This window comes from Pleurodeles waltl, chromosome 8 (genome assembly GCF_031143425.1).
Source record: "Pleurodeles waltl isolate 20211129_DDA chromosome 8, aPleWal1.hap1.20221129, whole genome shotgun sequence".
In the NCBI taxonomy this organism is placed as follows: Eukaryota; Metazoa; Chordata; class Amphibia; order Caudata; family Salamandridae; genus Pleurodeles; species Pleurodeles waltl.
Window position 1 is genome coordinate 381,567,158 of NC_090447.1, and position 27,800 is coordinate 381,594,957.

Here is a 27,800-nt window from a genome sequence, read left to right on the forward strand (position 1 = left end):
ACACATTGCCTTCAAAGTTAAGCCTGACTGCTCAATGCCAAGCTACCTGCGGAAGGGCACAAGATCATTTGGATTGTGTGTGACTTACCCTGACTAGGATTGTGGTCCCTACTTGGACAAGAGCGTATACCTTTGCCAACTAGAGACCTCAGTTTTACAAACATGCTGCATGAATTATGCTGTGCACAATGTGACCCTCTCTAAAGAGTTGTTCATACTGTTGTGGATTATTATAACAAACTTAAAACCAATCAGGTTGTATCTCTAGCACACTTTGAGGTATTGTGCAATTATCCAACAACCTGTTGGTCCTGCAAACCCAGGTATGCCCTTGTAAAAATTCTCTGAGTTGATAATTTGCATTTACAAGGACTAATGCTTGTATGCAGAGACCAATGCTTGTTAGAACTAATGCTTGTTAGAGACCAATGCTTGTTTGGGAACACTTGTTGCACAAGCCTCCAGCATCTCTATGATTCAGACTGGGTGTGGCTGGATGCAGCAGGTATTTAAACCACACCCAGTCTCTGGGAATTGCTTGCTGTGAAGGTCACCAGCTGCAGAGAAGTAATCTCTGCTCCTCCGCTTTTGATCTTCATGTTCTTTTCTTTCCAGCATCTTGGAGGCCGCTTCTGGAAGAAGAAGAAACTGAAGGAATTAACCTTTAAAAAGGCAGTAACGTGCTGCATACAATTTAACAACATTTATTGCTAAAACTTGGTACTTGCTTACTTGAAACTTGATAATCAAATGTTCCAGGATGCGATGCACATAAGAGGGCACAACTTTGGTTTCTAAGGTCATTAGGATGCTCGCCACTTGTCATGCTATAAACATTATTGTAGTTGCTTGCATTATACCACAGAAAGGAGTTTCTTTTGAACAATTATTATGACAGCGATATACTGTGAATACTTTTTTATCGCTGAGTTTAATGTGGCATTGATATTGTTTTTAGAGATACGATGTACTGTGAATACAATTATTATCGCTGAGTTCAAAGTGGCATTTGCATTATTTCAAGTTGTTGCCAGTGATGCAGAACATTCTGTGTTTGATGCTTAAACAAAGTTGAAGCTTACCTTTGCCATTCCCAAAATTACGCTGTGATGCAACATTGACAAGCCGGTTGTTCATGAAGTTGAACGCTATGAACACTATGCTTTCATATGAATACAATGTGCACCATAATCCTTGATATTAACCCATGTTTTCAGTGTGATTTAAACAATGAATTGCGTTCCTCGCAATATTAGAATAGTACAATGGTTAACCCACGAATATCTGGAGAATCTAATTCCCTGAGAGTTTGTTTTTATTATTGTTGCCTATGTAAATGTCTATGAGTCAAGTGAATCAGCATCTTGGGAAATCTCATCAAGGTGAAACACGCAAGATATCCACTAAATGTCAAGGAACATCTAGGTAGGCTTAATTGAGGTGGCAAGGGACTAATCTGGGATCACAGTGATAGTATGTATAGACAGTTTAGGAGGTTCAAAGCTCTTATTTAATTACAGATAATCCACATTGTTTCTGAAAATTCCCAGAGAGAGAGAGGGACAGCCATCAAAATTGGGAAAGGGGACCCCCACAGGTACATCTAGCTTGCACATCATAGTTTAACAGTAGAGTATACATGGTTTTTTAGATATTAGTTATTTGACGGATGTGTAATTTATCATAGAAAAGGCCAGCTCTTCAAAAACCATCTCTAAGAGTCCGGCTCCAGCCCTGCGACTCCAGTGTCTCTCTCCTTCTCTCATCCATCCCCTCTCCCCAGGGATGTTGTGGTGCCAATCATCTGTATTTAAGTGGGAGGCACACAATGTTTAGGTGGATTTGAGAACAAGCAGCTTCTTCAAAATTGTGTGTTCGTAGGACAAAGAGGTTAGTGCTTGACACAACCCGAGAAAATCAAATGGGGTTTAGGGGGACTTTTGGGACTCAGTGTATCGTTTTGGGGCTTGGGCTCCTTCAAAACCCAATGTAGCCCAATTTTTCTATTTAGGAGGATATTTTTGGGGCCCCAGCCACCGGTAACATGGTGGCTGGGTTGCATAGCCCACTCCCTTATTTTGTGTTTAAGTCCCATGGTGTAGACAGAGGAGAAAGTGGGCAAGGCAATGCGTCTGCTAAGGGAGGCAGGCCGCGTGGACCTTGTGGCTGGCAAAACTGGAACAGCTGATGCAGAGGGCATCAGACCGCATTGCGTCAGCCGTCCTCATGTGCTTGTTGCCCCGCAGATTACGAGTGGCATTACCCCACATGGGACAGCTAGGTTTCGCTGCTTCACAGCATGCAGCCCCACATGAGGCGTTAGAAATGCCTGGCAGCAGGGAGGGGGAAACAAGCAGGAGACTGTAGCAGCCGCCCCCATATCCCTGCAACCTGTGCTGCGAGGGGTGGCAAATCAAAGGTGGCAGCAATGAGGAAGGTAACCACATCAAAGGCTGCCGCACCTCCTTGACCGGATTATACATCAGCCTCTGAACACCCAGGCATATGTACGGGCCTAGTAGAGACGTGGGGAGCAGGCGGACATAGATTTGATATCACAGCAAGATACTTGGGCCAGACAAACTTTGGAGTGTGGCCTATTTCCAGACAGTGAGTGGAAGGCGACACAAGCTCCCCAACAGGAAGAGGCACAGTGGGATGACAGTGAGAGGGGAGGGGGCAGTAAAATGGAGGGTATTTGGTACACCCCTGTAGCTAAAGGGGCCCTACAGTGGGGGCAGCAGAGGGCCCCCCAGTAGTGTATGCGGCCCAGATGAATACCCTTGGATAGGTCATTGAAATTGGCTTCAGAGGGTCCCACAGGCACTACAGGAACAATGGGCAGAAGATGGTGCCGGAGGACCTGTGCAGGCAGGGCACATAGCGTTGGGCAGGACAGGGTGGGGAACAGAGCACAGGAGCAAGCAGCATGCCAAGCACCAGTTCCTGTGATTGAGGGAGATAGGCTTGAATAGATTTGAAGGGATTGCAGGGTCACCAAGGAGGGAATAATACCCACTTCATGGAGGGATCTCTGCTAATGGTTTGTCTAGTATTGCAGACATGACACATGGTGGCATTGGAGCCAAAGAGGCCATTGGCGAAGCGGCAAGCAGCTGCACGGGCAGCATCCTTGGAGCCAGGTAAGGGCCTTTAGGTGTGGGCCTGGGCCCTGAGTTGGTATCCATGAGTGTGGATGTGGGTTATGATACTGGGGAGGGGGTACAGTTGAGGAAAGGTAAGTGTGAAGCTGACATTGGGATGGACATGGAAGCTGTATACAGTCCTGCAGCAGTGGCAGGGTCAGAGGAAGCGAGTCAGGAGGGCAAAGGAGGAAAGAGAGGAGGGAAAAGCAGGAAAGAGCGGTGCAGGAGCAGGGGACACTAGCACACAAGGCACAGAGGAGGTATGTAGCAAGAAGGATGGATCTAAGAGCAAGGAGCAGTAGGTAAAACATTTACCCTATATGGGGACTAAGACTTTGGGGGCACATGTAATTCGCAAGACCCAGCTGACTTTTGGCAGTTATGGCTGAACTCAATGTGATGAGGAATTTAGGGCAAGAATGGCTTTGAACACAGAGGAGAATTGGGGGGGAATTAGACACCGATCTTCAGCAGCATACCATGGGCTCTTCACAATTTGGTAAAACAATTGTCATGGCTAATGACCTCCCCATAGTTTATAAACCCTTTCAGAGGCATGGAGGGCAAGGACCTACCACAAAAGGCTCATACTCCAATAAGATTGGAAAGACTGGAATACTGGTTGGCCTTTTATGATAGAACAAAAGAGGCAAGAATGTTGATGAAAGGGTTCATATAGGGTTTTCATTTGGAATATGATGGCCCCCAGATGGGAAGGGCAGATAACCTGTGCTCTGTGACAGAACACAAAAGGGTAGTACAAGGGAAACTAGACAAATTGCAAAAGGGAGTATACAGGGCCACTTTAAGATCAGGCCTGTGAAAAATGTGACTGTATCCCCTATTATCGTACCAAAAAAAGGAACAGGACTAGTTTTGGTTAATTCAGTATTTCTCCTGACCGTAAGGTAGGTCGGGGAACAACTTCATCCCAGAGGAGGTGGTTTCAATGTCTTACTCATCAGTCGACGTGGCCATTTATTTAGTGGTGTCAGCGGGGCAAGGGGCACAGATGGTAAAGTGCAATGTAAAGTTGGCTTTTCAATTGCTCCTTAGGCATCCAGATGATTTCCAGCTTTTGGACATGACATTTTAGGGCAAATGGTACACAGACAATGCCCTGTCAATGGGATGCTCTATATCCTGTGCACTCTTTGCGTACTTCAGTTCCTTCCTTTTCACATGGCAAACGGGCCATAGCATGGTGCCCATTTACCTCAAAGATTTTCTGTTTGTGGGGGCACCCCGCTCAGCAGACTGCCAACGGGTATTAGCAAGATTCCAGGAGCTCTTGGGTGACCTGGGGGTCCCTTTGGCCCTGGAAAAAAACAGTGGGTCTAAGTACAGTGCTATATTTCCTGGGCATAGAATTAGATGCAGTAAGATGGAGGCAAGACTGTTCAAGCAGAGGAGGTCCTGCAGGTGTTGTTGGTAGTTATGTTGGCCAGAGTGAAGGTTAAGGTGAGAGGCATACAATCCCTGTTTGGTCACCTCAGTTTTGGTTGCAGGTGGGTTAGGACTGGGAGGACTTTCTGTAGGAGGTTGGGTCTGGATCAGCAGGAGGCAAGCTACTACACTATCATGTGCACCTATCTGCTGGGATCAAAGAGGACTTCAGCATGTGAACTTTCATCTTGAAGTCTTTCAACAGTATTCTGCTGGTCAGATATGGGGATGTAGACTGGGGTGTACACATTTATTTTAATGCGGCTGGTGGGTTGGGTTTCAGCCTGTTTTGGCAAGACCACTGATGGTCAGAGGAGTGGCTGGAGCATTAAAAAGCTTGTGGCAGAAGCATTGCATTTCTGGAATTCTTCACCTTGGTGGTGACTATTACACTGTGGGGAAAACAGCTGGTGCACCGGAATGTATTGGTGCATGTCAACATCAAGGCTGTAGTACAGAAAGGGAACAGACAGTCCGACAGGGATAAACAGGTCTAAAAGTAAGTGCAAGTTTTCATTTTGGGTTGCCTGCTGCATGACATCTCTTTCAAGGTGCAGCATATTCCTGGGGTGGAGAATGACACTGCGAATGCTCTGTCTCATTTTCAGTGGGAGCTATTCCGTGGGCTGGCCAAGGATACAGACAGATGCAGGACGCCCATCCTATTGGAGCGGTGGTCAGTAGGCATCAAAGGCTGATACAGTTGGTTTTAGGCTCCCTAGCTGAATCAACTAGAAGGTCGTACAGGCAGGCTTGGCTGGAATTGTTGGTACTGGGGCGCAGCATAGGCTACCAGGGTGGCAGAGTTTGGAGAATGTGGTGCAGTTTCTACCTAATTTGAAGGAATGACATCCTGCTGGTAACAATAGCAGGGAAGCTGGCAGGCATTGGATTTATCAGTAAACTGTTGTGGGGATGCACACTGTCACCTGGGATATTGGGCCAAAGGGTTCTTGAGGGATGGGCTTGGGGGCAAGGTCTTCTAGAGTGACCCTGGGATCTTTTCAGCCAAGTTCTCCACCGCATGCCCTATGTATGCTTGTGGAGAGAAGAGATGCACATTTTCTCCAACTTGATTTCCTGGATTTTTTTTTGACACTTTCAGGTATCTAAATTGCTGGGGAAGTAAGGGCAAGGAAAGAGTGCAGGGGGAGGTGAACTCTAGGAGTAAGGACAAGTTGGTAGTGAGGCTGCACAGCTCCAAAACTGACAATATGGGGGTTGAGAGGAATGTAATTTTGCAGGCGATCCCAGTGTTGGATTTGTGCTCACTGGCTTTCTGGTGAATGATGAGCAGTGCAGCAAATCAACCCTGGAGGTGATGGGGCGTTTCCAGTGACAATCGGGATTAAGGTTTCCTCTTTTCAATTACTTTCTTTCAGTATTGTGTGAAGCGCTTGTGGATTTGGGAGTTCCCCTTTTTGAATTTGGAACTCATTTGTTCCAGATAGGGGCCGCTACTAAAGAAGACTGGGCTCAAGAGGACATTAAGCGCCTGTGAAGATAGTTTTCGGAGATATGTGTGCACTCTGCAGGGGGATAGCAGCACATAGGGGATTATGCCTTTGTGAATATTTACAGTCTTTTCTGTTCCAGGTTCAGTTGCAGGGCCATCGGTGCAGAGTTGTCCATCTGGGTTGTTGGACCTTCCTTCATTCATTGGGCAGAACATGAGGTGGCCCAGAGGGAAGCTGGGACCAATTTGGGCTTTGACAAGCAACTGTTTTCTATCTGTTGGAAGAGAAAGGGTGGCATGCAGTCCAGAGACCTTATCCCTTGTCTCAATAGCATGATGGTTGAGGACAGATTCCCCGATGTGCTGGTTATACATTTTGGGGAGAACAACCTCATTGTGGAGAAGGGAGTGATTTAGATGCAGGCCATTAAGCACGACCTAAGGCATTTGAAGGGTTATTGGTCTAGTTCTTTTGTCCTTTGGACTGAGTTTTGACCTCACAGGCAGTGGAAGGGATGGTGAAACAAGCGACAGTGGACAGAGCACGTAGGAAGCTTAACAGGGAGAAGAGCCATTTTTGCAGGGAGCTGTGTTTTGGTCACATTTGTCACTCAGATAACCAGTACAATAGTGTGGAATTTCTCAGGAGTGATGGTTTCCATCTGTCAAGAATAAGAATGGAGCTGTACCTGTTGGAGTTGAAAGAATTAGTGGTGTGGCTTTGAATATCAGAAGCTAAGGTAGGGGTACTAATGAAGATGTTTGGAAGAGGGCAGTAAAAGTCAGTGGCTTGCCTTTGCCTCGCTGTCAGTGGCATAGAAAGATATCTAGGAGGTTTACAGATCTTGGAGTAGGCAAGTATTTTAAGATTAAGAAGTTGGTTGGTTAGAGTTAATACCTGCAATTATAAGATAGAGGGGCAGACTAAAGTTGTTATGGTTGAAAGGAATTGCATATCCAATAAATACTGGTGGGGTTGGTTCTGTTTAGTGGGACAGTAGGGGGTGGGGGTAGGGCATTGGTTAGTTTATTGATTGTTAGCGAGGTGGTAGTTTTGTAAGGCAGTTTGCCCAGGAATGAGTTGTTTTTGTGCACTTGTTTCAATAAAGTGGCCTTTTCCAAACCTACAAGTTAGTCAGTGGTTTTTGCTTGTGCTCCTATCTCCCAATGTGGTTCTGGGAGGCAGCCAACCAAAGGGAAGATCTGGCCCTGGCAATTTTTGGGAGTGGATGGTTTCAAAATTGACTGCACTCCTCATCGCTTTTGGGCTTGGGCCCCTTCAGAGCCGAATGTAGCCAAATGTTCTTATTAAGGGGGCTACGTTTGAGAGCCCAGCCATCGTTAGGTTTTCTGGTGATCTGGTTGCTGGGCTGCGAAACCCGCTCCCTCATTTTTTCTTCTCCTCCTGTCCCTTATTTTATGGGTTCTTGGTAATCAGGTCTAATAGTGTTTTCTGTCAAAAAGCCAGGGGCTGGTACAGGTGTGAAAAGGGGGATCTTTTTGTTTCTACGCCATCGTTGTTGCTTGAAGCAGATGCTAGCGATAGCCTGGAAAGCTTTCCAAGAGGTTCACAGAAATTGGAGTGGCTTTGACAATGGGAATCACAGGGAAAATGTGAGGAAGGTTAGGGGTTTAACGTTAAGAAGTTGGTTGTTTAGAGTTAATGCTTGCAGTTTTAAGATAGAGGGGTAGATTAAAGTTGATAAGGTTGAAAAGAGTTGCACATTCAATAAATACTGGTGGGGTGGGTTATGGTGGATGGGACAGTGGAGGGTATAGGGCATTGATTAGTTTACTGATTCTCAGAGAGGTGGTAGTTTTGTAAGTCAGTTTGTCCAGGAATTAGTTGTTTTTTGCACAACTGTTTCAATAAAACAGCCTTTTCCACATTTACAAGTTAGTCAGTGGTTTTTGCCTGCACCCCTATCTCCCAACACATAGTTAAAAGAGTGTAATGTAGAGGAACCTTTTTTAGTTCTTTAGGGATATAATTTATACTCATTTCATATGCTACACCAGGAATATAACAGCTGCAGAGACAAGAGTGTCACATGAGACCATTTGGCCTATTAACAAAGGTAAAGTTAAACATGTACATTTACTCATGTGTAAATGTAATTCTGTACCTAAGAATACATTTAGCCTTTTGTGATATTTTCTACTTCTGAGTGCAGATTTACACCTAAGTGTTGACTTTCATGTTTCTACCCTCTAAGCTCAAAGAAGGTACTACTAGTAACCTGTCACATATAGATGAAGATGTTTGCCACAATGGTGAAGATCTTCCTAGGGAAAAATATAGGAAATAGTATTAAACTTTATTATACATATCAAATATGATGCATGATGTAATATCAGCATACAACTACTATAATAAAGTGTTACAGAACATTTAGTCACTCTATTAACTGTGTATTAACTGATCAAAAAATTAAATATATTTATTTAATAATTCATAGAAAATATTTCTTAAAGAATCATTAAAAAACCTCTCACCCAGAGTAACACTTTCATTTTTATTTAACATGTGTTAAAAGTTGTTAAAATTATTTTCATTCATTTAACATTATTTCCTGTGGGTTGTGATTTTAAGTCCTTTTCTCCATTATTTTCAGTGGAAGTTTGTGGCAGTACCCATGTGTCCAGGGCTGTGCTAGAGTACATTTACTATTATGTTTGCCACCTTTAGGGCTGTAATAACTTTTAAAGTGTAATTTGTGAATAACAAAGGGCTTGATTTAGGCTTTAGTGACCAGTGCTCTTACCTTTGCCACTCTGACAGATGTCCTTCCACAACATTTAGAGAGGACATCTGGCACATCAGTCAACTCTGTACCTTGAAAGTAAATTAAGTCATGACTGTTCCCTTCAGAGTGCAAATGTTTTTTTAGATGTCCACCATCAATTTTAATGGCTGTTCACCAAACCTTTACACTTTTTTAGTTTTTCAGGAACAAACTCCAGAATTCGGAGACTATATCTGAAATAGAAAAAACAAATGAACCCCACACCTTGAGAGTTCTTGCCCAGATTGTAAGGGTCATTGTTTGTTTCTTTTTCTATTCCTCATTAGTGATATTGGCCAGTAACAAAGGACATTATACTATCCACTCTAAAGAGGGCAGGCCATTGACAGAGCCAAAAGGGGCTCTGTTGATAGAAAACCTATGACTCCCTATCTCTAATTGAATGGGGCAGACCAAGAGTTTCTCAGACAGCGTAATTTGTCATGTTAACGATGGAGTACCCTTTCTGTCAAACTCCAAATCAGGTGGTTGCTCTTTTGTGAGTGGAGGTTTGTCATAGCTAGCCTTCTTTAAACCTCTTCTATTTTGTAACAGATATTACCCATGTTCCCACAACTCCCCTTGGTTCCTTCCACATACACCAATATGAAGTAAACCTACATGTGTGGTGATCTCCTTTAGGAATGGCCGGAGTGCTGGTGACACACATCACATAGGTTTGTCATGTGCATTTTGTAATAAATAAATAGTACTGCTTTACATTTAGCAGGATGTAATTTCTGAACCTGGCCCAATATGTTGATTTGGATTTCAAACAAGAGAACTGTGTGAGCTGCCATTGATTATGAAATTTCCTCTGCCAAATCCTCCAAAGCTCACCTCATGAGAAACAAGAATTAGGCGACTCTGTTTGGGCTTGGATTTTGGGGCATTACAACTTCCAGAATGCATTGACAGGACTGCATCACCTGATCACCACACCTGCCCAGCACTAAAAACTCACCAGCCTAAATTCCACTCTGTAGAACATTCTGTTTGGGCTTGAATTTTGAGATTTCTACAAGGCATCAAGGGGAGGAGTAGGCAAGACTCACTCACCTGATCACCACACCTGACCAGTGCTATAAAGTGCCACCTTACAGCCCTCTGTTAATGTATTATGATGGGTGTGATTGGCCCACATCCCAGATCCCACAAAATACCCATTACTAATGGGGAATATGTAAAATCAACTTACGCAACTACCCTGCACAGCAAAGTCAAGTAGTTCCAAAGGCCAACTTCTTAGTAAGCAATTTGGACCAGGAACAACAGGGCAAATGTGCATAATTGACAAGCTCAAAATAACTCCCTCACTAGTGCCATATGTAACTTGTCTAAGTTGGTACTCTGTTGTAAATAACAAGGAAAAACAAGGAAAAGCAAAATACTAGTAATAAAGTTGACAGATAATGATTTCCTGCTGTTGTCCATGTGCTTTTAAAACTGATTAATTGATTAAAAAATAGAACTATTAGAAGGAATGGTAAAGTCATTGGAGATAAGGAATTCGGAAACCAAAAGATAGGGTCATCTTACAAATGTTGAGCAATCAAGACTGAATAAATGCACAGTGATTGTGGATGCTTCTACGAGGTTGAATGAACGTGGGCTTAGATGACAGTGGGTTATTGGTTGGACTTGTGTGATTCATTTTGATGGGGCAGGGGAATAAAATATGATTTCCTTAGGACTCTAAAAGATGACATCCATCAGAACTAGTTAACCCTTTTTGGGGGTTAAAACTAAGAAAACAATTTCAGATGGGCAGAAAAATTATAGAGATAGATGTAAGGCATCACTTAGCATTACCTCAGAAACCTACATACAGAGCAGAGACCAGTTATTTGTGCAGCACGGCACAAGATAGGGGTCAGTTAGTAACCATTACTGTAGGAGGCTGGCCTAGCTTATAGTGCGTACCTGATGATACTTACACCTTGTGCCAGGTCCAGTTATCCCTTATTAGTATATTAGTAGTGTTCTAGCAGCTTATGCTGATAGAGGTAGCTGAACTAGGAGACATGCAAAGCTCCTACTATACCATTTATATCATATAGCACTGTACCATAAGAATCACAATACTCAGAGTTACTAAAAATAAAGGTACTTTATTTTAGTGACAATGTGTCAGAAATATCTCAGAGGATATACTCCCTTAGGAGGTAAGTAGAATACACAAAATATACACACAAACCAAAATCAGGTAATTAAACAGTTAGAAAAGTAGTGCAAATACTGGAGAATACAATAGGATGCAATAGGCCTAGGGGAAACACAAACCATATACTAAGAAAGTGGAATGCGAACCACTTAGGGACCCCAGGGCTAGTGTAGTGTGTAGAGGGTCGTTGAGAGTGTAAGAAAACACTAAGGGTGTCCAAGGTACCCCACCCCAAGACCCTGAAATGTAGGACTAAAGTTACCCTACTTCCCCAGAAACACACTAAAGTCGTGATAGGAGATTCTGCAAAGACAACAGACTGCAAAGCACTGAAGACAGATTCCTGGACCTGAGGACCTGTAAAGTAAGGGGACCAAGTCCAAGAGTCACAAAAGTGTCCAAGGAGGGCAGGAGCGTACTAAACCCCGGATGAAGGTGCAAAATGGCTACCTCCGGGTGGAACAAGGTGAAGATTCTGCAACAATGGAAGATGCCAGGAACTTCTACTTTGTACAGAAGATGTCCCAAGGCATGCTGGAGGATGCAAAGTTGTTTCCATAAAGAAAGACCGCAAACAAACCTTACTAGCTGCAAAGGTCGCAGTTGAAGAAAATGGGTGCTGCCCCGGCCCAGGAAGGACCAGGAGGTTGCCCCTTGGAGGAGGAGACAAAGGGGTTGCACAGCAGAACAGAGAGCCCATGCAGAAGCAGGCACCACCCGCAGAAGCACACACTTGGATAGGCGTTAAAGAAATCTGAGCATGGTGGTTGTCTCAATACTACAAAGGAGGGTCCCACAAAGCCGGTGGTCACCTCAGCGAGTTGAGCAATGCAGGACAGAGTGCTGGAGCCCTGGGCTATGCTGTGCATGAAACATTCCTTGCAAAAGGAAACAGAAGCCCTCGCAGCTGCAGATCACGCAGTACACAGGATTACTGTCTGGTGTGGGGAGGCAAGGACTTACTTCCACCAAATTTGGACAGAAGGACTACTGGACTGTCGGGGTCACTTGGATCCAGCTCCTGTGTTCAAGGGACCACACTTGTCAAGATGAGAGGGGACCCACAGGACAGTGATGCAGAAGTTTGGTGCCTGCGTTAGCAGGGGGAAGATTCCGTCAACCCACGGGAGATTTCTTCTTGGCTTCCAGTGCAGGGTGAAGGTAGACAGCCCTCAGAGCATACACCACCTGGAAACAGTCAAGAAAGCTACTTTGTTGCAGTTTGCAGGTGTCCTGGAGCAGTCAGCGTCGATCGTTGGCAGAAGTCGAAGAGAGAGATGCAGAGGAACTCTGGTGAGCTCTTGCATTTGTTAATGAGAAACCCACAGGAGAGACCCTAAATAGCCCTCAGAGGAGGATTGGCCACCTATCCAGGTAAGCACCTACCAGGAGGGGTCTCTGATGTCACCTGCTGGCACTGGCCACTCAGAGGCCTCCATTGTGCCCTCACACCTCTGCATTCAAGATGGCAGAGGTCTGGGACACACTGGAGGAGCTCTGGGCACCACCCCTTGGGTGGTGATGGACAGGTGAATGGTCACTCCCCTTTCCTTTGTCCAGTTTCCCTCCAGAGCAGGCGCTGGTGTATTCCTGAACTGGTGTAGACTGGCTTATGCAAGGGGGGCACAATCTGTGCCCTTCAAAGCATTTCCAGAGGCTGGGGGAGGCTACTCCTCCCCAGCCCTTAACACCTATTTCCAAAGGGAGAGGGTGTAACACCCTCTTTCAGAGGAAATCCTTTGTTCTGCCCTCCTGGGACTGGGCTGCGCAGACCGGAGGAGGGCAGAAGCCTGTCTGTGGGTTGGCAGCAGCGGAAGCTGCAGTGAAAACCCCAGAGAGCTAGTTTGGCAGTATCCAGGGACCATACTGGAGCCCGGGGGATGCATGGGATTGGCACCCCAATACCAGATTTGGCATGGGGGGACAATTCCATGATCTTAGACATGTTACATGGCCATATTCGGAGTTACTATTGTGAAGCTACATATAGGTATTGACCTATATGTAGTGCACACGTGTAATGGTGTCCCGCTGTCACAAAGTCCGGGGAAATTGCCCTGAACAATGTGGGGGCACCTTGCCTAGTGCCAGGGTACCCTCACACTTAGTACTTTGCACCTAACCTTCACCAAGTGAGGGTTAGACATATAGGTGACTTATAAGTTACGTAAGTGCAGTGTAAAATGGCTGTGAAATAACATTCACGTTATTTCACTCAGACTGCAGTGGCGGTCCTGTGTAAGAATTGTCTGAGCTCCCTATGGGTGGCAAAAGAAATGCTGCAGCCCATAGGGATCTCATGGAACCCAAATACCTTGGGTACCTAGGTACCATATACCTGGGAATTATAAGGGTGTTCCAGTGTGCCAATCAGAATTGGTAAAATGGTCACTAGCCTGCAGTGACAATTTTAAAGACAGAGAGAGCATAAGCACTGAGGTTCTGGTTAGCAGAGCCTCAGTGACACAGTTAGGCACCACACAAGGAACATATTCAGGCCACAAACTATTAGCACTGGGGCCCTGGCTAGCAAGGTCCCAGTGAGACATATAAAACACACTGACAAATAGGGTTTTCACTATGAGCACAGGGCCCTGGCTAGCAGGATCCCAGTGAGACAGTAAAAACACCCTGACATATACTCACAAACAGGCCAAAAGTGGGGGTAACAAGGCTAGAAAGAGGCTACTTTCCTACAATTACAAATACCTTTTCTAGGAACAGGATGATGGAAAATTGACATTTTACAGGTTAAAAGTATATTTCCATTAGCAAACGTCATGATAATAGCAAAGTAACTTTCCTTTCAGAGGGGTCCCCAAATTAAATCCAGGTGTTCCTCAGAATCTCTTGTCCTTTATCAATGAAGCTATTTATTGGATGACATCAGTGAGACACCTCCACTCAGTAATTAGGCCATTTATATCTGGTGCACAAAGGATTTTGATTAATGGAGAAACCGAAAATGTAATTGAGTTAATCATCCCAGATTCTTATTTAAGAAATTGTGTCCCTAAATTGTGTCCTGACAAAAGACCATTGGTTCTAACCCCTTGGCACCTCAATTATTCAATTTAAACATAGAATTTCTCTTTTTCCAAGTGCCATAATGAATAAAGGAAAATATCCCCATAGTACTGAGGATCAACAAACTGATATTGTGTCTCAAATTCCTCAAAGTAGATGGAGGAACAAGGAGCTGACTCTGACTCAGACTATGAGAACATGGAGTTAGATACTAGCTGAATTTTATTTCACAAAGGGAGTGTTGGTAAAATTAATGAATTCATAAAGTTGGTTGCCTGGAATATTACATGATAAATAAACACATTAGAAACCTTATTTTCTTTTGAAATGTGTGAATTTCAGGAAACACGGTTGCTGAACTCCATATGGAGTGCTATATCAACAATATTATTATGACAGTATCTTCCTCACAGAAGGGATGTCCCTCAGATGGTCTAATTGCATGGATTAGGGTGGGTAATACTTGCTCATTTCTAATTTGAGACAAAGCTAGCAGTGACATTCAACACCTAATTATTTGTGACAGGTGCAGAGATTAATCTTTTCAATATCTATAGCGAAAGGGATAGTTGCAGCCAAAGGACCCCTGCAGCCTCTCAAACTTAAAACAAATACACGTTTCTTTATAAATGTAACATAATTACCTTTCAGTTTTGCTATATTTAAACAGAACCACAGACAGACCACCATCCCTGTCATGGCCTGCAATTATAGTCAGACACAATTTGTGACCTACTTCATTAATATTCATGAGGTTGGTAAGATTGCAGCCTACTACGATTCGTTTTTTAAGAACTGACCCTTTAGTTCTTTAAAATCTTTAATGGTCAACAAAATAATGGGTGCACTTTCTGACCAGTATTTTATGACAAGATACTGGTACATCTGGCCCTTTATTCTTTCCTAAGTGATAAGATTTAGAAGACATACTGGTAGTCTTCGAAATGTACGAGGTCTCTGAGCTTATATTTCAGCATCATTATGTGTTTAAAGTCACAAGAAAAAACAGTTGCTAAACTGTTAATTTTCAAGTTGACATTCAATTCGCAAATTGTCCTACTCCGCCAAGACCCATGTGCTTTTGTTTAATTTGAAGGACAGGGATAGCCATAGTGAGGTTGGGGAGGACTAAAAAAATTTTTGACCAAATTGAGTAAACAGTTCTTGTAATGTTCTTTGGTGACAACTTATTTGTGCTCTTAATTTATTGCCAATAAAAACATCAATGTGTTTTGTTTACCAACACCTTTCTGAAGATGGGACATTCAGGAAATTCACTCCCTTAAAAGCATTAGTATCTTTAATAAAATCAAAGAAAGACTAATGAAAATGTGAAACCACCACTGAAAAAATACTGACACATTTTAAACTCAGGTAATTGCACCTAATGTCTGTCTTTCAGGTTATCTTTTCAGTACAAATTATTAACTGCTACTAATTCTCTGTTTACCTCTAATTTCTTCTTACTTGCACTCCTGATTATTCAAACACCTCGAAAGGAAGAGCACTGTGCTTGTGGATGGGGCTCAGGTTTCAGAATTTTTTTCAGTTCTGTTTTGAACTTCACTTAGCCTTTCAAACGATTGTAGAGCAACTGTTGAACATCTGTGTTGATCTACATTGCTCTTGTTGTGCTGAAAAATACCTAAGAGAGACAAATATGTAGTTACTCTTTTAGGCTTTGAGAAATGTTGGAGAGAGTGAAAGTAAGTGAAAGATAGTTGAATATGAGTTTACAGCCCTTATATAATGTGTGAAAAATGAACAAGTCCAACCAAGCAGAGGCATGCATGGTACATGGAGTGACCATAAGGGTTAGAGACACCAAATGCAGTAAACAAACAAAGCCTTGAGATGTTGTAAAGAGGTGAGGCTATACCTGGATATGGCTGCCCTAAGATGAGACACTTTAACCTGAAACAATTGAATATATTACTTAAATCTATAAAGCATTGTGTAGTAAATGAACAGATTTGGTGTGATTCCACTCCAAATGCTGCCCTATTTGTGTTGGTGTACTTAGAACTCTGTGTACTTTACTCCTGCTAAACATGAGTAACATGTATGTTCTATCCCTTTAAACATAGTGAAGCTGGCTTATCCCTGATTGACATATTTCACTTGCCTGCAAAACCCTATTATAGGGTGGAGAAAACGTACCCAGTGCCTGGAAGATAATGCCACCTGTGGACTGCAACTCCTATTTTACTATCCACATGACTTGCCAGTAAACAGGGCTTGAGGCCTACTATGGGTAGCCTGACTACAGCAGCCTAAAATCTGCTGTCAAATTTGTTGAAATAGCTTTTTTGATAGATTGGAAACCATGCTTTTCAATATTAGTAAGTCGCCCCTAACAACACAGTGTTGCCTACTAGGTTGGGCGCAAAATTAAACAATCCCACCCACAAAGCTGTAGCTGGATCATAGAAAATGTTATAGTACTAATTTTAAACTATAGCCCCTCATTACAACATTGGCAGCGGCAGAGGCTGCCTGCCAATGTCATACTGCCATCAGGCAGCCTGTGTGGCTCGAACCTCACTGGCCCTATTATTGCTTCCCCGCTGGGCCTTAACGGAGCCAGCGGCAATGTGGCAGTGCAGCGGGTGCAGCAGCACCTGTCGCGCATTCCACTGCCCGTCACTCGGGCTGTGGAATGCAGAATGGGGCTGTGCATGGGGGCCCCCCAAGCCCCCTATGCCGCCACCCTTTCCATGGCAGTGTTTACCACCATAGACAGGCTGGCGGATGGGGACTCATAATCCCCAGGGCTGCACTACTTGCAGCGCTGCCCTGGCAGATTACAACAGCTGGGACCACCAGGCTGCAGGCTAGTGGCAGCCTGGTGGTGTCAGCGGTTGGACGGTTGCGGCTCCGCCACAATCATAATGTCGCAGTCGGACCGCCACTCTGGGGATGGTCCGACCACGACCGTGATCCTGCCAGTCTGGTGACCGCCAGGACCATAACGACCCCTTTAGTCTGTAATCTTTACCGTGGAATACCTGGCATAGTCATCTAAAATAGTTTTTCATATTTATTAAACATCCAATTCATTAGTGAAACAAGATCTCCAATAAATATTTTGAAAAAAGTAACATTTAGAAAGTGACCTTTTTTACCGGAAGCTCCTCAAGGCTAATTTACCTTAAAGAGATATGAAAACTACCTCCACAACAGGACAACAGCTAAGGCCTGGTGACAGTTTTGGCTGGGTATGAGGCCAAGTGATCATATTAGCTCAGAAAAGGCAGTTGGGATAGGGACAGGAACTTTGTGTACTTGCAAAGGAACACAGTGAGGGACGCCCTTTGACAGACAGATGTTCAATTAGACCTAGAGGAAGGTAAACATTTGTTCCCCAGGCCCACACTAGCTAGGCTGGCCTCAACCCCAGTGGGAGAGACGTGGGCTCAAAATTTAATTTGGACTAGACAGAGAACAAGGGACTTCTCCTTTCCCCGGCCACACCACTGGGTGGACAGCAGGACTCTGTACAATGGAGGAGGGTTTCCCCCATCTTGAATTTTACGAGTAAGGTTCACTGTGAGATTGTGTACAGTAGGGCAAACAAGAACTTCTGAGGGAGGGTGGGGTAAGCCTTCAAATGTTTACTCAATGGGTTAGCAAGGAGAGAGGAGCCACCCCACCCACTGGCTACTGCTAACCATAAATGTGGCACCCCCAAGGAACCCTCCTCAGAATACATTCTGAACCTGAGGATAGTCAGAAGATGACTAGACCTTATTTGATGTTTCCTTGGAGGATCTATGAATGACTGGATCATTTTCCTCTTAAACCCAAGACAAAGAAGTTGACTCCAAGGGTCAGTGGGCTGGCCTCCTTTGTAGCTACAGGGACACAAGAAATAGAAAAAACACTTTGGTTATGGATTCTAAGTTGCCTATTTACAACCAACCTACACTGGACCCTGCTCAAGACCTTCACTGGATCATGTCCTAAAGTCCGAAGGGTATCCCCTGAAGTCAGGGAGCCTTAGGTGAAAAACTGAGGAGAAAGTAACTTACCCCTGCAAAGTTTGGGGACTTAAAAAAAAAAAGAATTCTGACTTTCAGCCACAGGGGGATCCAGTGAAGGCACAACTTCGCTGGGCTGAAGAAACAGGTTTTTGCCACTCAGAGCATCTGGATAGAAGAAACGCCATTTCAGTGGGCCATTGACGACAAGTTGACTGGTCTCGCAGAGCCCTTGTTCTGCCTTGCCCCACTGGAAGAAAAGAGTTCCCATTTCACAAACTGAGTTGAGAAAATTATCCCAGTGACAGCTGGACCGCTCTCAATTTTTCATCAGCTTCAACAGATATAGCTAGCTGACTTGCCACAATGAAAATCTTTTTTCTCTATTTTGCAGAGTGATTGCCTCATTTGCAATCTTTTGGTGTAGGGCAGCTCCTCAAGCTTTCTTGCTGTGCTTCCCAGTGTCAAAATAAAAGGGAAGGAACATGATGCATTCCTGTCCTCTTTTACTGTGCTGGTGCATAATTGGCTGCCATGCACCAATGCTGGTACCCTTGCACCATGGTGCATGGGTGTCTGCATTATAGTAATGATTGTTTTTGTGCAGGAAGGAACACCTTACTGCACAAAAACGATCAATGAAGTCATTTTCCTCTTTGTATGTGCGGTGCAAGATGCAGCACACATAGAAAGAGGAAGAAACAATGAGAAATTGTATTTTTACACTTTTTGCACATCCCTTGTTCCTCCCATGGGAAGGTGTAGGCTTTTGACGCATTGACATGCTTACTGCATGTTGTAATTCCAGGGATGTGTCAAATGCTGTGGGTGGTTCATGGGAGCACCCTCTGTAAAGCCCAAAGCATTCTTTCCTATCGCAGTGTGAGGCAAACAGCAAATGGCCCCGTGTTGCCTCACTCCATATCTACAAGGCCATGAAGAGCCATGCAGGGTGGCTTTACGTGGCATTGTGGATATGGCTCTGCAATATGTGCCACAGGACCATCAAAAAAGTGGCTCTCCAGCGGCACACGGGGGCTTTGTAAATAAGCCTCTAATTCTGAAGGAAATATACTTGACAAGGTCATACTGCTTGGTATGTCCAACCTCAGGGTCCATCGTGGTCGACCTCAAAGTGTTCCTAGATCCTAGACTACAGTAACCATAGATTATCATTGGTGCTTCTGCTCTTTTGTACTCTTTTTATTTACAACATTGAAAAATCATATCTCTGGTTCCCTGTCTTGATTTTGTTGGTTTTATTTTTTTGTACTACAATTCACTCTATTTTATAATTTGATTCAGGATTTTTATTGTTTAGTGTTTTAACTTTATCACTGCATTGGTAATACACAAATACTTTACAGATTACCCTACGTTAAGTCTGTCTGCTCTGTGCCGTAGATACCAGAGGGTTGATCTCAGGTTAATTTGGGGACTTTTGGTGTTCACTCTGATAAGATAGTTTTATTATTCCTTGAGATAGGTGACCGACGCCCAAAATGATGCACTTTTTTACAGTTGCATTTTTGATGTAAATGAATGCTTACACTAAGGAGGTTATGGTGAAAGACAAGCAATTAACACTCATATATATTAAAACTTCACAGAAAACATTGGTGGATCTGATGTCTCGATAGAATGTGATGACTGAGGAGAAAATTTATTTATGAATGTGGAGAGAGCCTAGTGGGATGATGGTGGTGGTGTTTTGGCCTGTGCAGATTATGCTTCTGCTCACATCTGGTCCATAATCACTTGTTATTGTATATGTACATTTTTTAAGGTGTGCTTACAGTGCTGATGATTTTATTTTTGCAATCTGTTAGAACAATTACGATTTGTTCAATTTTTACCATCTAAGATTATCAAGGAATAATTTGTCATTTTCACAAAAACAAGAGTAAGAAAGTGGTTTGTTGGTTGACTAGGGTGTGAGCCCTGGTCAAGCAACAACCACAATCCTTGTCAGGGTAAGGCACAAGCTAACCACAAATTTCTCAGTGTTCTGGTAGCCTTGCACAGAACAGTGAGGCTTCACTTAGAGGCAATGTGTAAAGTATTTGTGCAACACTTCAAACAGTAAACCAGTAAAAACACCACACTAAAAGGATCTCACACCAAATAATAAATAAAAAAAAGAACAAAATGTAAAACAATCCAACTAATTTTAAAGTTCAGGCCAACCACGATGGAGCGCAGGCCGGCTGCAGAGATCCAGTTATGCTTACTAAGCAGAGTACCTTAAATCCTAGTTTGCTGAGTTTAATGTGGATCTACTTCGAAGATGCAGTGCTGCTGTGGCACAAGGTCCTGTTGTGTCATCAAGGGAATGCAATGTTAGCATGCAAGGGTCCAGCAGTGTACTGAAGTGATGGTGCCTGAGGTCTACGTTTTATACCCTGGTGCCCTTGTTCTGGACGGTGGGAGAAACTCTTAGACAGTGGCTTTGAAGTGCATGACATTTTTTGCTTCCACTGCCCAGGCTGCAAGCTGGCTGGAGTGACAATGAAGGGTTGTTAGACCTTTTGTGTGGCAACAAGACACAGCATATTCAGATGTAAGTGAGGCTGTGCTCACTCCCCCTCCCAAATGCTGCCAGTAGATGCCCCATCCAGTCATGCCTAACCCTCTATTGTGTGATTGGGAGGAATTCACAAAGTTTAACTGTCAGTTACACCTAGTCACATGCTCCAGGCCAGACTATAGCCACGAAAAGGGCAGAGGGCAGAAATATGCAAAATTTGTAAAAGTAGCATTTTTATAATTATCATAAAAAAACAGAATTTACCATAAAATAACTTTCCTCACCACAATTCCAAAGACCTCAAACTGGTTAACTCTTACCATTTGTAAATTACACTTATAAAATGTAAGAAGGTATCTCCAGTGTTGTCCTATGGAAGAATTAGGCCAGTAGTGAAATCTAATTTAACAGTTTTTCACTACCAGAACAGGTAAAACTTAAATGTACATGTCCAAATTACTAAATACATTGTGCTCTGCCCTATGGACTGTCCAGAGTCTAGCCTAAGGGTGACATATGCTTGCAATCCGGCTTTTGAAACCCCAATAGACACCAGGGATGTTTTTTGTTGTTGTTGTGAAAGTGACATAAGGGAGCGACCCCTTGGGCAAGGGTCGCTCCCAGGGGGGCATTTTTTTTTAAGGCCTTATCTGCCCCCAGGTGGGGCAGAAACCTCTAGACACCAGGGATACTTTCGTTTTTTTTGTTTTTTTTTTGTTTTCTTTTGTGTTGTAGGTGTGGGGAGCAACCCCTTAGGCAAGGGTCGCTCCCATAGGGGGCAAATTATATTTAGGGCATTTCTTCCCCCCTTGGGGGCAGATCGGCCTATTTTTATGAGGCCAATCTGCCCCCAAGGCAGGGTAGAAACCACTAGACACCAGGTTGTTTTTTTTGTGTTTGTTTTTCACATAAGGGGAGCGACCCCTTAGGCAAGGGTCGTTCCCCTGGGGGGAAAATTTATTTTAGGCCATTTCTGCCCCCCATGGGGGCAGATCAGCCTATTGTAATTAGGCCAATCTGCCCCCAAGGGGGGCAGAAAACACTAGGCACTGGGGATTTTTTGTTGTTGTTGTTGTTTCACAGATGGGGAGCGTCCCCTTAGGCAAGGGTCGCTCCCCTGGAGGGGCAGATTGTATTTAGGCCATTTCTGCCCGCTTTGGGGGCAGATCGGCCGATTATAGGTCAATCTGCCCCCAAGGGGGGGAGAAACCACTAGGCACCAGGGATCTTTTTTTTGCGCTGTCACGCAAGGGGTGCGACCTTGTAGGAAAGAGTCGCTCCCCGGGGGGGGGGGGAATTTATTTTAGGCCATTTCGGCCTATTGTTATTAGGCTGATCTGCAACCTCTAGGCGCCAGGGCAAAATTTTTTTTGTGTTTTTTTTTTGTTTGTTTTTTTAGAGATGGGGAGCGACCCATTAGGCAAGGGTTGCTCCCCTGGGGGGCAAATTGTATTTTGACCATTTCTGCCCCCCTTGGGGGCAGATTGCCCGATTTTAGGTCAATTTGCCCCCAAGGGGGCAGAAACCACTAGGCACTGGGGATTTTTTTTTTACGCCAATGTCACGCAGAGGGAGCGACCCCGTAGGCAAGGGTCGCTCCCGGGGGGGAGGTGGGGGGGCAAATTTATTTTAGGCCATTTCTGCCCCCCCTGGGGGCAGATCGGCCTTTTGTTATTAGGCCGATCTGCCCCCAGGGGGGGCAGGAAACCTCCAGGCGCCAGGGCAATTATTTTTTGTTTGTTTGGTTTTTTAGAGATGGGGAGTGACCCATTAGGCAAGGGTCGCTCCCGGGCGGGGGTTGGGGGGGTGAGAGGGCAAATTTATTTTAGGCCATTTCTGCCCCCCCGGGGGCAGATTGGCCTATTGTTATTAGGCCGATCTGCCCCCAGGGGGGGCAGAAACCTCTTGGCGCCAGGGCAAATTTTATTTTGTGTTTTTTTTTTTGTTTTTTTTTTTTAGAGATGGGGAGCGAACCATTAGACAAGGGTCGCTCCCCTGAGGGGCAAATTGTATTTAGACCATTTCTGCCCCCCTTGGGGCCAGATTGGCCGATTTTAGGTCAATCTGCCCCGAAGGGGGCAGAAACCACTTGGCACCAGAGATTTTTTTTTGCCACCAATGTCACGCAGGGCGAGCGACTTCGTAGGCAAGGGTCGCTCCTGGGGGGGGTTGGAGGGGTGGGGGGGAATTTATTTTAGGCCATTTCTGCCCCCCCTGGGGGCAGATCGGCCTATTGTTATTAGGCAGATCTGCCCCCAGGGGGGGGCAGGAAACCTCCAGGCGCCAGGGCAATTTTTATTTTTATTTTGTTTGTTTTTTTAGAGATGGGGAGTGACCCATTAGGCAAGGGTCGCTCCCGGGCGGGGGTTGGGGGGTTGAGAGGGGAAATTTATTTTAGGCCATTTCTGCCCCCCCGGGGGCAGATCGGCCTATTGTTATTAGGCCGATCTGCCCCCGGGGGGGGGCAGAAACCTCTAGGCGCCAGGGCAAATTTTTTTGGTGTGTTTTTTTTGTTTGTTTGTTTTTTTAGAGATGGGGAGCGACCCATTAGGCAAGGGTCGCTCCCCTGAGGGGCAAATTGTATTTAGAGCATTTCAGCCCCCCTTGGGGCCAAATTGGCCGATTTTAGGTCAATCTGCCCCGAAGGGGGCAGAAACCACTTGGCACCAGAGATTTTTTTTTTGCCACCAATGTCACGCAGGGGGAGCGACTTCGTAGGCAAGGGTCGCTCCTGGGGGGGGTTGGAGGGGTGGGGGGGAATTTATTTTAGGCCATTTCTGCCCCCCCTGGGGGCAGATCGGCCTATTGTTATTAGGCAGATCTGCCCCCAGGGGGGGGCAGGAAACCTCCAGGCGCCAGGGCAATTTTTATTTTTATTTTGTTTGTTTTTTTAGAGATGGGGAGTGACCCATTAGGCAAGGGTCGCTCCCGGGCGGGGGTTGGGGGGTTGAGAGGGGAAATTTATTTTAGGCCATTTCTGCCCCCCCGGGGGCAGATCGGCCTATTGTTATTAGGCCGATCTGCCCCCGGGGGGGGGCAGAAACCTCTAGGCGCCAGGGCAAATTTTTTTGTTGTGTTTTTTTTGTTTGTTTGTTTTTTTAGAGATGGGGAGCGACCCATTAGGCAAGGGTCGCTCCCCTGAGGGGCAAATTGTATTTAGAGCATTTCAGCCCCCCTTGGGGCCAAATTGGCCGATTTTAGGTCAATCTGCCCCTAAGGGGGCAGAAACCACTTGGCACCAGGGATTTTTTTTTTGGCACCAATGTCACGCAGGGGGAGGGACCCCGTAGGCAAGGGTCGCTCCCGGGCAGGGGTTGGGGGGGCAAATTTAATTTAGGCCATTTCTGCCCCCAGGGGGTGCAGAAACCTTTAGGCGCCAGGGCAAATTTCATTTTGTGTTTTTTTTTTTGTTTGTTTTTTTAGAGATGGGGAGCGACCCATTAGGCAAGGGTCGCTCCCCTGGGGGGCAAATTGTATTTAGACCATTTCTGCCCCCCTTGGGGGCAGATTGGCTGATTTTAGGTCAATCTGCCCCCGAGGGGGCAGAAACCACTAGACACCGGGGATTTTTTTGGGGCGCCAATGTCACGCAGGGGGAGCAGCCCCGTAGGCAAGGGGCGCTCCCAGGGAGGGGGTTGGGGGAGGGTGAGGGACAAATTTATTTTAGGCCATTTCTGCCCCCCCCTGGGGCCGGCTGAGCTAGATGCCAAAATCCACAGGTAGGCACTGTTTTCTACGAACAAATGTGATGTGTCCACATTGTGTTTTGGGCCATTTCCTGTCGCGGGCGCTAAGCCTACCCACAGAAGGGAGGTATCATTTTTATCGGGAGACTTGGGGGGACGCTGGGTGGAAGGAAATTTGTGGCTCTTCTCAGATTCCAGAACTTTCTGTCACCGAAATGTGAGGAAAACGTGTTTTTTTAGCCAAATTTTGAGGTTTGCAAAGGATTCTGGGTAACAGAACCTGGTCAGAGCCCCACAAGTCACCCCATCTTGGATTCCCCAGGGTTTCTAGTTTTCAAAAATGCGCTGGTTTGCTAGGTTTTCCCAGGTGCCGGCTGAGCTAGAGGCCAAAATCCACAGGAAGGCACTGTTTTCTATGAAAAAATTTGATGTGTCCACGTTGTGTTTTGGGCCATTTCCTGTCGCGGGCGCTAGGCCTACCCACACAAGTGAGGTATAATTTTCATTGGGAGACTTGGGGGGAACCCTGGGTGGAAGGAAATTTGTGGCTCCTCTCAGATTCCAGAACTTTCTGTCACCGAAATGTGAGGAAAATGTGTTTTTTTAGCCAAATTTTGAGGTTTGCAAAGGATTCTGGATAACAGACCCTGGTCAGAGCCCCACAAGTCACCCCATCTTGGATTCCCCTAGGTCTCTAGTTTTAAAAAATGCACAGGTTTGGTAGGTTTCCCTAGGTGCCGTCTGAGCTAAAGGCCAAAATCTACAGGTAGGCACTTTGCAAAAAACACCTCTGTTTTCTTTAAAAAAATGTGATGGGTCCACGTTGCGTTTTGGGGCATTTCCTGTCACGGGCGCTAGGCCTACCCACACAAGTGAGGTATAATTTTTATTGGGAGAGTTGGCTGAACGCTGGGTGGAAGGAAATTTGTGGCTCCTCTCTGATTCCAGAACTTTCTGTCACCAAAATTTAAGGAAAATGTGTTTTTTAGCCAAAGTTTGAGGTTTGCAAAGGATTCTGGATAACAGAACCTGGTCAGAGCCCCACAAGTCACCCCATCTTGGATTCTCCTAGGTCTCTAGTTTTCAGAAATGCATAGGTTTGGTAGGTTTCCCTAGGTGGAGCCTGAACTAGAGGCCAAAATCTACAGGTAGGCACTTTGCAAAAAACACCTCTGTTTTCTTTCAAAAAATGTGATGTGTCCACGTTGCGTTTTGGGGCGTTTCCTGTCGCGGGCGCTAGGCCTACCCACACAAGTGAGGTATCATTTTTATCGGGAGACTTGGGGGAACGCTGGGTGGAAGGAAATTTGTGGCTCCTATCTGATTCCAGAACTTTCTGTCACCAAAATGTGAGGAAAATGTGTTTTTTTAGCCAAATTTTGAGGTTTGCAAAGGATTCTGGGTAACAGAACCTTGTCAGAGCCCCACAAGTCACCCCATCTTGGATTCCCCTAGGTCTCTAGTTTTCAAAAATGCACAGGTTTGGTAGGTTTTCCTAGGTGCCGGCTGAGCTAGAGGCCAAAATCTACAAGTAGGCACTTTGCAAAAAACACCTCTGTTTTCTTTAAAAAAATGTGATGTGTCCACGTTGTGTTTTGGGGCATTTCCTGTCACGGGCGCTAGGCCTACCCACACAAGTGAGGTATCATTTGTATCAGGAGACTTGGGGGAACGCTGGGTAGAAGGAAATTTGTGGCTCCTCTCAGATTCCAGAACTTTCTGTCACTGAAATGTGAGGAAAATGTGTTTTTTTAGCCAAATTTTGAGGTTTGCAAAGGATTCTGGGTAACAGAACCTGGTCAGAGCCCCACAAGTCACCCCATCGTGGATTCCCCTAGGTCTCTAGTTTTGAAAAATGCACAGGTTTGGTAGGTTTTCCTAGGTGCCAGCTGAGCTAAAGGCCAAAATCTACAGGTAGGCACTTTGCAAAAAACACCTCTGTTTTCTTTAAAAAAATTTGATGGGTCCACGTTGCGTTTTGGGGCATTTCCTGTCGCGGGCGCTAGGCCTACCCACACAAGTGAGGTATAATTTTTATTGGGAGACTTGGGGGAACGCTGGGTGGAAGGAAATTTGTGGCTCCTCTCTGATTCCAGAACTTTCTGTCACAAAAATTTGAGGGAAATGTGTTTTTTTAGCCAAAGTTTGAGGTTTGCAAAGGATTCTGGGTAACAGAACCTGGTCAGAGCCCCACAAGTCACCCCATCTTGGATTCTCCTAGGTCTCTAGTTTTCAGAAATGCATAGGTTTGGTAGGTTTCCCTAGGTGGAGCCTGAACTAGAGGCCAAAATCTACAGGTAGGCACTTTGCAAAAAACACCTCTGTTTTCTTTCAAAAAATGTGATGTGTCCACGTTGCGTTTTGGGGCGTTTCCTGTCGCGGGCGCTAGGCTTACCCACACAAGTGAGGTATCATTTTTATCGGGAGACTTGGGGGAACATAGATTAGCAAAACAAGTGTTATTGCCCCTTGTCTTTCTCTACAATTTTTCCTTCCAAATATAAGAGAGTGTGTAAAAAAGACATCTATTTGAGAAATGCCCTTTAATTCACATGCTAGTATGGTCACCCCGGAATTCAGAGATGTGCAAATAACCACTGCTCCTCAACACCTTATCTTGTGCCCTTTTTGGAAATACAAAGGTTTTCTTGATAGCTATTTTTCACTCTTTATATTTCAGCAAATGAATGGCTGTATACCCAGTATAGAATGAAAACGCACTGCAGGGTGCAGCTCATTTATTGGCTCTGGGTACCTAGGGTTCTTGATGAACCTACAAGCCCTATATATCCCCGCAACTAGAAGAGTCCAGCAGACGTAACGGTATATTGCTTTAAAAAATCTGACATTGCAGGAAAAAGTTACAGAGTAAAACGTAGAGAAAAACCGCAGATTTTTCCACCTCAATTTCAAAATGTTGTTTTTTCAGTTGTTATTTTCTGTAGGAAACCCTTGTAGGATCTACACAAATTACCCCTTGCTGAATTCAGAATTCTGTCTACTTTTCAGAAATGTTGCGGTTTCTGGGATCCAGCATTGGTTTCATGCCCATTTCAGTCACTGACTGGAAGGAGGCTGAAAGCACAAAAAATCGTAAAAATGGGGTATGTCCCAGTAAAATGCCAAAATTGTGTTGAAAAATTGGGTTTTCTGATTCAATTCTTCCTGTTCCTGAAAGCTAGGAAGCTGGTGATTTTAGCACCGCAAACCCTTTGTTGATGCCCTTTTCAGGGAAAAAACCACAAGCCTTCTTCTGCAGCCCCTTTTTCCCATTTTAAAAAAAAAACGTAATTTTCACTGTATTTTGGCTAATTTCTTGGCCTCCTTCTGGGGAACCCACAAAGTCTGGGTACCTCTAGAATCCCTAGGATGTTGGAAAAAAAGGACGCAAATTTGGCGTGGGTAGCTTATGTGAACAAAAAGTTATGAGGGCCTAAGCGTGAACTGCCCCAAATAGCCAAAAAAAGGCTTGGCACCTGAGGGGGAAAAGGCCTGGCAGCGAAGGGGTTAAAGGGATGCTTAAGTGAGTAGTTCAATCAGTGCTGCAGGCCCACTTGTAGCATCACATGTACGAGCCCTGGG